General features: G+C 49.9%; 1 long non-coding RNA gene across 1 annotated transcript; it reads left to right on the top strand.

Annotated features, from left to right (window-relative positions):
- Positions 1-8,254: 8,254 nt before the first annotated feature.
- On the top strand, positions 8,255-9,499 carry LOC135302013 (uncharacterized). Its single transcript, XR_010363699.1, has 2 exons — positions 8,255-8,535; positions 9,354-9,499. It is a non-coding gene; the product is annotated as an uncharacterized LOC135302013 (long non-coding RNA).
- The last annotated feature ends 1,773 nt before the right edge of the window (positions 9,500-11,272 follow it).

The raw sequence follows: 11,272 nt of genomic DNA, 5'->3' as shown, positions 1-11,272 counted from the left end.
AGCTGGCAGTGGCAGCCTGGCACAGACCAGGGGCTGGAATTCCATGTGCTCCACCCTGGCAGTGCTTTCCTGGGCTGAGCCCATCGGCTCCTCACCAGGAACTTTTCCAGCATTGCAAGGCTGGGCAAGGAAATACAGCAGAGCTGCAACATTTCCCCAGCATTAACCAACCTTCCTTCCTTCCTTCCTTCCTTCCTTCCTTCCTTCCTTCCTTCCTTCCTTCCTTCCTTCCTTCCTTCCTTCCTTCCTTCCTTCCTTCCTTCCTTCCTTCCTTCCTTCCTTCCTTCCTTCCTTCCTTCCTTCCTTCCTTCCTTCCTTCCTTCCTTCCTTCCTTCCTTCCTTCCTTCCTTCCTTCCTTCCTTCCTTCCTTCCTTCCTTCCTTCCTTCCTTCCTTCCTTCCTTCCTTCCTTCCTTCCTTCCTTCCTTCCTTCCTTCCTTCCTTCCTTCCTTCCTTCCTTCCTTCCTTCCTTCCTTCCTTCCTTCCTTCCTTCCTTCTTTTTTTATTTCTGGCAGTGCCCAGTTTCCATAATGGGAAAGAGGCAGAATTAGGGAAATTTCCTGGTAGTGCTCGGTTTCCCTGGCAGGTAAGAGGCAGAATTAGGGAAGTTTCCCACACTGCCCGGTTTCTCTGGTGGGTAAGAGGCAGAATGAGGGAACTTTGTGGCAGTGCCTGGTTTCCATGGCGATGGGAGCGAGGGGATGGTGGGTGCCCGTGCCAAGACAAAGGCTGGCACAGGAAAGGGCCCCACACGAATGGAGCAGAACAGAACAGAAAATCCCACTGCTGGCCAAAGAACCCAGAGGGAACACACAAGAACAAAGGGATTCACCACAACCTCCAGTGGAACTGGGCAAGGCTTAAGGAGCAAATCCCACCTTTTAACACCCAGAAGCCAGGAATAAATGAAAAGAGAGGGCAATGTAAAATGTAATCTCAGACATCTCTCAAATCCCAAACTCTGTTAGAAACGGGGGAGGAATCCTTTAAAAGATGGAATCACCCAGGGCAGGGAGCCTTTTGTCTGATTCCTTCAAGGTCATTCCAGGACACACAGAATCCTGTGGAATGGGTCCTTCCTGCCTTCTTACCCCTTCCCGTGGTGGGGACAGAGCTCAAACCTCAGCAGCTGTTGGGTGGTTTTTAAACCTGGCTCATTTTTTCTCACCTGATGCTCTGCCTCCAGGCAAATGTGGGACGGGCAGGACAAATGAAAATTGCAGTGGAACTTAAAGCACACGAAAACTGAGACCCTCGTGCCAGTGGCTTTAGGAGCAGACACGGGGTGCAGCAGGGAACAACCAGGGTTTCCAGGGCTCCCCGTGCTCTGCAGGAGTCTGCTGCTCCGCCTGGGAGCCCTTCCCTGTAATCACCAGTTCCAAGCTGCTGGGGCTCAATTTCCATAACAAGGAACCATGGGCTTTCCAGAGACATCCAAAATTCTGTAAAAAGGAAAAATAGGCTTTCCAGATGCAGCCAAAGCAGTTAAAAATAAGAGGGCAGAAATGTACATTAAATTAAAACAGTTTTCTAAGGGGACCCAAGGAAAAAAAAAAAAGATCCGGGAATTGCAGTCACTCTTAATTTTCATTCAGATTGGTTCTATATAACCATTAAAGCTCTGTTTGTAAATGTGTGTTAATTTTAATATGAAAAGTGTCACTTCTACATAAAAAGGGATTTATTGAATATTGAGATGAAGCACTTTCAGAAATCAAAGTCTGGAACATTTCATTCTGATAATGCTCAAATCCAATGTTTGGGAATTATATTATTTCTCTCTTTTTTTTTTTTTTTTTTTTTTTTGCTAATCTCTTTGCTGATTTCAACCTACTTTAGCAAATCTTCCATTCCTATGAAACTTCACAGTTCAATCAATTATTTAATTAAAAACAAAGGAGTTCAGTTCTTCATCCTTTGGAGGGGTCCTGGAGCAGAGCCAAGGGCAGGAAGGAGCTGCTGTCCACCCAAGGCCAGTGCGTACCTCAGCCAGGATCTCCCTCTGGATTCCTCCCTTCCCTTCCCTTCCCTTCCCTTCCCTTCCCTTCCCTTCCCTTCCCTTCCCTTCCCTTCCCTTCCCTTCCCTTCCCTTCCCTTCCCTTCCCTTCCCTTCCCTTCCCTTCCCTTCCCTTCCCTTCCCTTCCCTTCCCTTCCCTTCCCTTCCCTTCCCTTCCCTTCCCTTCCCTTCCCTTCCCTTCCCTTCCCTTCCCTTCCCTTCCCTTCCCTTCCCTTCCCTTCCCTTCCCTTCCCTTCCCTTCCCTTCCCTTCCCTTCCCTTCCCTTCCCTTCCCTTCCCTTCCCTTCCCTTCCCTCTCAAAGTGATTCTCCGGACAGAAATGTCCCTGCTGGATTTCAGCCCAGCCTGCACTTCCCCAGCACAGCCCGGGCACTGCAGGAGCCTCTGAATGCCCCGCAGGGTTTGGGGACCTTCTGGGGAACAGAGGGGTCCAGGAGAGCTCAGAGCCCCTGGCAGGGCCTGAAGGGGCTCCAGGAGAGCTGCAGAGGGACTGGGGACAAGGATGGAGGGACAGGAGCCAGGGAATGGCTCCCACTGCCAGAGGGCAGGGATGGGTGGCAGATTGGGAACTGGGAATTGCTGGCTGGGCTGGAATTGGCAGAGCAGCTGTGGCTGCCCCTGGATCCCTGGCAGTGCCCAAGGCCAGGTTGGACCCTGGGACACCCTGGGACAGTGGGAGGTGTCCCTGCCGTGGCAGGGGTGACACTGGGTGGAATTTAAAGTCCCTTCCAACCCAAACCATCCGGTGAGTTTATGATTTATTGATGTTCATGACTGTTACAACTTTAAGCCTGATGTAGGCAAACATTATCCCAGCATTTTCCAACAAAAACAAAAACACAAAAAGGACAAATTTTGCCTGGGGTTTTAAAACTTCCTTCCTACACACAGAGTATCCCAGCTCAGCCTCTAATCTGACACAGAAGTTGAAGGAATAAATAGAAGTCACTTTTCTGCAGGACTCTGAGGATTTCCAGTGAGGAAGTGGTGTGTTCCCCAGGACTGCTCCCAGGAAGGTGCACACACACAGCTTGTGGCCATCACCCTTCCAGCTCCTCTGTGCTGAGTGCCCAGCACCAATTCTCTTTGGGGGAAGAATAAACAAGAGAGGGAATTCTGCCACCACTGTCAGTGCCATTGCCCGATGTCCCAGCCACATTCCTGTTTGAATTGTTCTCCAGCTGCAAACTGAATGTCTCAGTCTGGCTTTGAGCTGGCCAGGAAAGCCTCATTCCCCATTTGCACTGGAAACTTTCACTGCCCTTTTATACCCAACTTTTGGGTTGTTCTGTGTCTGCAGATGGCAGGAGAGGGTTTGAGGAGGGTTCTGCTCCTCCTTGGACTCCAAATTCTCAGCCAGTTTTATACTACTGAACGTGGTGGGGGCAGTTTTAATTGAGACCCTCTGCTGCTCTGAACAAACACAATTAGGAGAATTAAGAAAATTCAACCAAATTGAAATTGACCTCCTTCATATTGGCGAGGGCTCAGTGTGAGCCAGCAAAAAAGCTTAATTTCACTCCTAGAAGTTTGTTTTGTACAAACTTCTAAAAAAGGAGACAAAAAAGAGCAGCTAAAAAGTATTGACTGAGAGAATGTGCTTGGTCTGGTATGTAAAATGTCACAAGCATGGAGCTCTGTGGAGGCATTTCATAGACAAAAATGAGAAAAAAATTTGATGTGTTAGGCAGAAACACAATTATCCAGAGCTCTGGGCTCAGCTGAGTCTGTTCTAATGAGGTGCAGCTCCCCCAGATGATGGTGGGCTTGTGCCCCATGGGGAGGGGACAGGGCTGGATCCCTGGAGGAGCCTGCAGGAGGAGATGGATCCAGCCCAGCTGCACTGGATCCCTGGAGGAGCCTGCAGGAGATGGATCCAGCCCAGCTGGGCTGGATCCCTGGAGGAGCTGCAGGAGATGGATCCACCCCAGCTGGGCTGGATCCCTGGAGGAGCCTGCAGGAGGAGAGGGATCCAGCCCAGCTAGGCTGGATCCCTGGAGGACTGGGAGTCCTGCAGGAGATGGATCCATCCCAGCAATGATGAACTGACTGAATTCACCCCAGCAATGATAGACTGAATTCACCCCAGCAATGATGAACTGAATTCACCCAGCAGTGATGAACTGACTGAATTCACCCCAGCAATGATGAACTGACTGAATTCAGCCAGCAATGATGAACTGACTGAATTCACCCAGCAATGATGAACTGAATTCACCCAGCAATGATGAACTGACTGAATTCAACCCAGCAATGATGAACTGACTGAATTCACCCCAGTAATGATGAACTGACTGAATTCACCCAGCAATGATGAACTCACTGAATTCACCCAGCAGTGATGAACTGACTGAATTCACCCAGCAATGATGAACTCACTGAATTCACCCCAGCAATGATGAACTGACTGAATTCACCCAGCAATGATGAACTCACTGAATTCACCCAGCAGTGATGAACTGACTGAATTCACCCAGCAATGATGAACTCACTGAATTCACCCCAGCAATGATGAACTGACTGAATTCACCCCAGCAATGATGAACTGACTGAATTCACCCAGCAGTGATGAACTGACTGAATTCACCCCAGCAATGATGAACTGACTGAATTCAGCCAGCAATGATGAACTGACTGAATTCACCCAGCAATGATGAACTGACTGAATTCACCCCAGTAATGATGAACTGACTGAATTCACCCAGCAATGATGAACTGACTGAATTCAGCCAGCAATGATGAACTGACTGAATTCACCCAGCAGTGATGAACTGACTGAATTCACCCAGCAATGATGAACTGAATTCACCCAGCAATGATGAACTGACTGAATTCACCCAGCAATGATGAACTGACTGAATTCACCCCAGCAATGATGAACTGACTGAATTCACCCAGCAATGATGAACTGACTGAATTCACCCAGCAATGATGAACTGACTGAATTCACCCCAGCAATGATGAACTGACTGAATTCAGCCAGCAATGATGAACTGACTGAATTCACCCAGCAATGATGAACTGAATTCACCCAGCAATGATGAACTGACTGAATTCAACCCAGCAATGATGAACTGACTGAATTCACCCCAGTAATGATGAACTCACTGAATTCACCCAGCAGTGATGAACTGAATTCACCCAGCAATGATGAACTGACTGAATTCACCCCAGCAATGATGAACTGACTGAATTCACCCAGCAATGATGAACTGAATTCACCCAGCAATGATGAACTGACTGAATTCACCCAGCAATGATGAACTGACTGAATTCACCCCAGCAATGATGAACTCACTGAATTCACCCAGCAATGATGAACTGACTGAATTCACCCAGCAATGATGAACTGAATTCACCCAGCAATGATGAACTGACTGAATTCACCCAGCAATGATGAACTGACTGAATTCACCCCAGCAATGATGAACTCACTGAATTCACCCAGCAGTGATGAACTGACTGAATTCACCCAGCAATGATGGACTCACTGAATTCACCCAGCAGTGATGAACTGACTGAATTCACCCAGCAATGATGGACTCACTGAATTCACCCAGCAGTGATGAACTGACTGAATTCACCCAGCAATGATGAACTGAATTCACCCAGCAATGATGAACTGACTGAATTCACCCAGCAATGATGAACTGACTGAATTCACTCAGCAATGATGAACTGACTGAATTCACCCCAGCAATGATGAACTGACTGAATTCACCCAGCAATGATGAACTGACTGAATTCACCCCAGCAATGATGAACTGACTGAGTTCACCCCAGCAATGATGAACTGACTGAATTCACCCAGCAATGATGAACTCACTGAATTCACCCAGCAGTGATGAACTGACTGAATTCACCCAGCAATGATGAACTGACTGAATTCACCCAGCAATGATGAACTGACTGAATTCACCCAGCAATGATGAACTGACTGAATTCACCCAGCAGTGATGAACTGACTGAATTCACCCAGCAATGATGAACTGACTGAATTCACCCCAGCAATATTTAATCACTGAATTCACCCTAGCAGTAACTCACTCCCTGAATTCACCCAGCAATAATTAATCACTGAATTCACCCCAGCCATATCCCACTGAGCTGTTGGTCCCTGTGTGGCAGCAGCTGCCTCCAAGCTCTGCAGCAGTGGGTTCATCTCCTGAGCTCTCTGCTTTCTGCCTTTTCCAGGCTGTACAAAAGGCAATGAAGGACCTTCTGGCAAAGAATTAATTCTAAGCAGGAATTTTGCAACTTCCCAGCTTTCCAGGGGACCCAGAGCAGAGGGGAGCTGGGCTCAGGCTATGCAGGACAGCAGCTGATGTGCCCCCTCCCAGGTTTGGTTTACCCAGCCCACATTATCCTGAGCACAAGCTGGGAGGTGTTCACAGCCACCCCAAGGCTCTCTCCAACCCAGGGATTGATGAAAGGCAGGCTGGCTCCCTGGGAAAAGCTGCCAGGATGAGATCAGCTCCATCCAAACCCTGCTGAAGCAGCCCCTCCCCTGCCCATGGCAGCTCTCCTGCCACCCCCAGCTCTGGCAGCTGGTGTGCCATTCCAAACCATGAAAAAGGGACCAGAGAGTGCTCCTGAGAGCTCTGCACTGCAGAATCCAGCACCCTTCAGGGGAAAGCAGTGCCCTGGAGCAGTGCAGCTCCAGTCCTGGCAGCACCAGGGCTCTGGGGGATGGGTTTTCCACTTCCCAGAGTGTCTGAGCTGAGCTGCTGGGCTGCAGCCCCTTCCCCAGAGTTCCTGTCCCTGTCCCTGCAGGGCAGAGCTGTCCCCCAGCACCCCCGCACTCCTGGGACAATCTGCACTGGGAGCACACGGGTGGAACACAGGCAATCCTGCTGGAGGGCACACAGCCTGCCAGGATGTTCAGCTGAGCAGCCCCAGGAGCTGCCTGCTCACTTCCAGCGCAGTCACTGCCCAGGAAATGTGTTCTCCCAGCTTCCCACGGCCACCACCCACAGCGTGCCCACTCCTGATCCCAAAGTGAGCAGCGCAGGCACAGCCAGCCTCAGGCACATGCTGGGGAAGCCACAGGGAGGAGAGCTCTCTGCAGCCCAGACACCTCCCACAGCCCACAGGACTGGGAGGCCTGAGGAGATGGATCAGAGCATTCCAGGGCTGGAACAGAGCTGTCAGAGCTCTGCCAAGCCCAGCAGCAGCTCCTGCAGGGCCACATCCACAGCCTGCTGGGCACTTCCAGGGATGGGCACTCCCCCTGCCCTGGCCAGTCTGTTCCACTGATTTACAGCCCTTGCCAGGATTTCCTTCCCCAAAATCCACCCTGAGCTGCCCTGGCCCAGCCTGAGGCCGTTCCCTCTGCTCCTGTCCCTGTTCCCTGGAGCACAGCCCGACCCCCGGCTGTGCCCTCCTGGCAGGAGCTGTGCAGAGCCACAAGGGCCCCTGAGCCTCCTTTGCTCCAGGCTCAGCCCCTTCCCAGCTCCCTCAGCCTCCCTGGGGCTCCTTTCCCTCCCCTGGATGCACTCCATCCCCTCAGTGCCTAAAACTGTCCCCAGGACTGGAGCTGTGGCCTCAGCAGAGCCAGCACAGGGGACGGGCACTGCCCTGTCCTTCACATCCACAGTGCCAGGCAGGAGGGACTTTGGGAGGGGACAGGAGAGGGGACACACTCACACTCCATGGGCGGGGCTGTCACCTTCAGCAGCATGGCCCTGCAATGTCCCCCTGCAATGTCCCGCTGTTGTGTCCCCTGCAGTGTCCCCTGCAGTGTGCAGTCACCCCGTTGCTCACTCCAGAGCTGTCTCTGGTTTCTCTCAAGCCCCAAACCTCCCCCATAGGCCCGTGGGGCACAGAATGCCCTGGGCTGGAGGGACCCCAAAGCCCAGCTGGCTCCACCTCTGGGACATCCTTGCAGGGACCAAAGGCAGAGCAGCCCTCCACGAGGGCAGAGCCCTTTGTGCTGCTCTGGAAAATGCAAACGAAGGAGTAATCCCACAGGGGGTTTATCTGCTGCATTTTATGCAAAAGGAATTGACCTCTGTACCCCGAGCTCCATCTCATCAGTCCCATGCCATGGTGATGCCATCTTCCAGAGCCTTCGGGCTCAGGAGTCCTGAATATGTTAAAAAATCCCTACCTAAGCAAAAGTGAGTGTGAGAGAACTCCTGGCCATCTTCAGTGTAAAAACACCCAGGCATTTGTGTTCCCTGCAGAAACACAGCCATGAATCCAGAAAATTCCACTGGCTGCTGCATCCAAATGATCACCATCAGTGACCTGATTTGCCTCTCATGCACCTGGGATTTATTCTGGATGCCAGGTGACTCAGCAGCTTTTCTGAGATGTCACAGAGCAGGAGGAATGTCCTTCTGCTTTAGCAGTTTTGTAAATCCATGGAGTCTGACTTTCACCCAGCCACGGGAGCTCTGCAGCCCCCAGTGCAGCCCCAGCTGCATAAATCATGTGATGGGCCTCTGATCACCAACAAAACCAGAGATGCTGGGCAGAAATGTCCATCCAACAGATTCCACCTGCAATCGATGAAAAATGTGAGCCAAGTCCAAGGACAATCCAACCTTTCTGTTTTGGGCACCTGCTTTCTTGTAGGATTAAACTGTGCTTGGAGGGATCAGTCTTCCTTTTGACTTCTGCACGGCACAGAGGAGGGCTGGATGGGAGATTGGGAACTGGGAATTGCTGGCTGGGCTGGAATTGCCAGAGCAGCTGTGGCTGCCCCTGGATCCCTGGCAGTGCCCAAGGCCAGGCTGGACACTGGGACACCCTGGGGCAGTGGGAGGTGTCCCTGCCATGGCATGGGTGGGATTTAAGATCCATTCCAACCCAAACCATTCCAGGATTCCGTGATTCTCTGACAGACTGAAGTTGATAAATCCCAGGAGGTGACAGGAGCCCCCAGGCTCTGTCCCCCTGTCCCCTCCCAGCCAGGGCTGTGCCGAGCTGCTGGAGGGAGGGTTCAGGTGATGGGCTGAGCATGGCTGTGTGCAGGGAAAGCTGTCAGAAATTCACTGTGCAGTGCCCAAAGCCAGGAGCTCTGCTGGGATTCGCCGCTGTCCCTGGCCCAGGCCCCTCACTGCTCTGGGACTCAGCCATTGCCTCTCAACAGAGCCTTCATCTTCAAAAATAACAATTGCTAATCATTTCAGCTGGGTTTAACCATGAATGTGTCAGATTCTGAATGCCTTGTGATGGAAAGACTTAATGCCTATTAATTAGGATCAGTATTACTATTTTTATGTGAAATCTCCATGGTAATAATTCTGTTCTGGAGGGTGCCAGGGGGAAATTTGGGTTGATTTGGACATGAAGAGTTCAGACCATTGCCACAACAGTGTCAGTTTCTCAGCAGGGTCACCGTGAAAGACAAGATGCAGATTTTGTCCCTTTTCATCAGTTCCTGAGAGGATAATTTTTAGAGAAGCAGCTACTCCTAATTTCGGGAGTTCAAGCACAGGAGTGTCTGTACATGTAATTACATTTCCTTTACCAAGCTGATTCCTTGTGAGATTGCTTTCTGGTGTGCAGAGTTTCTTGTTTGAAATTCCACCATGCAGAGCTCAGAATTTCCTTGCCTGATACATTAAAAAACCTTTTTTTTTTTTTTTTTAAAGAGAAACATGGATCAATCCACTCACACCAGGAGAGCTTTGGTGCATTTCCATGTTGGTTCAGTGCCCAATTCCAGCTCCAGGGGATGCAGTCCCACCCTCCCAGGCTGCTCTCCTCCCTCCCCTGCTGGTGGCACTTTGGGGCTGGAGCTGCAGCGGTGTCCTTGGCTGTGGGCTGGAAAAGGATTGTTGTGTGTGCCTGAGCTGTGAGGAGAGCTGCTGGCACTGCGTGTGGAGCTCAGAGTCACACACCAGTGCCTCCTGTTTGAACTGTGAGCACTGCCTTGACAGTTTTGTCAAATTCTTGTTGGACACATTGAAGCACCACTAATGTTGATTCTTCTGCTTCTTTTCTCTGCCAAGATCAGGATTAAATGCTCAAGATGGTATTTCTTGTTGGGACTCAGATGTTTATCAGTTCTTATCTCTTACAATCCCACAAACCCTGAGTTCTGCAGCACTTCACTCTGACTAACTAAAAATGGAGCCCCATCTCTCTACAAGCCTTTTAAGGATAAACTGTCCAATTAAGAAATGACACCTAAATTATTTTCACTTTTAACCCAATAACCAACCACCGTGCCTGCAATGGGGAATTTTTTATCCAGTTACACAAAACCACCCAAAGCCATGGAGAAGAAGGTGAAGAAGGACCAGCACTGCCCCAAAACCTCCATCTTGCTTTTTATCTATTACTGTATTCTAAACCCTTAAACTCTGAGTTTTCCACCCTGTGATATCCCACACTTCTATCCAAACTCCACACCCACAATCCCAGCTCTGCCATTCCATTCTGGAAGCTTGTCCATGACCTCAGGTCAATGCAGAGTTCTCCTGGGGGTCAGAGCCTGGCAGCACAGAAAGTCTGGAATTCTCAGTGCCGAGGGTTCTCAGTAACTAATGCAGTACAGAACTGGAAAATGTGAAAGCTAAGGCTTAAGGCATCAGTGGTGGCGTTGGGAACAGTCTGGACCAGAGGGGAAGAGGAGGGTGACCCATCCAGAGCAGCCCCACACAGACCCAGTGCCACACTCAGTCCTGCCCAAACACCAGGGACAGATCACCTCTGACCTTCCTGCTGTGGGAAAGCAAACCTTTCACAGCCTGAATAAATGTATTTTTCAGCTTTGGCTCTTACATTTGTTCTGTGATTTTTCCCATACTCAATACTTCAGCTTTGCCTTGCAGAAATGGCTGCAGCTGCACTCAAAGGAAAGTGTTGTTTGCTTCTAAAAGCATTTTTAAAGGTAATTTTGTTGGTTTTTTTTATCTTTGAAGATGTCTATTGCTGTTTCCAAAATGAGATGACATGTTGAGATGTAGTAAAGGCATAACAGAAATTCAGATCAAAAAATCTGAAGGGTTTTGGCTGGAACTGTTCACCAAATTGAATCTAATTTGCAGAAGGCTGTGTTCAATACCAAATTGAAGTTTTTGATGTAATTAAGCCCTTCCACCTGCCTTGGGTGGTTACTGCCTGCTCTGCATTACTGGTATTATTCTCACATTTCCTTTTAACATGAGGAGATGGTGATGGCAAAGGCAATGACGGCACAAACAGATTAAAAAATAAGCTCATTTGGGTTTTTTTATGAGCAGATCTTATTTTTTGATCCAGAACCTTTTCAGCTCATTTGCACACAATACCAGTGGAAAAGAC

Source organism: Passer domesticus, chromosome 6 (assembly GCF_036417665.1).
Source record: "Passer domesticus isolate bPasDom1 chromosome 6, bPasDom1.hap1, whole genome shotgun sequence".
Classification (NCBI taxonomy): domain Eukaryota; kingdom Metazoa; phylum Chordata; class Aves; order Passeriformes; family Passeridae; genus Passer; species Passer domesticus.
The sequence above is the reverse complement of the archived record's forward strand: the minus strand, read 5'-3'. Positions and strand labels throughout refer to the sequence as shown.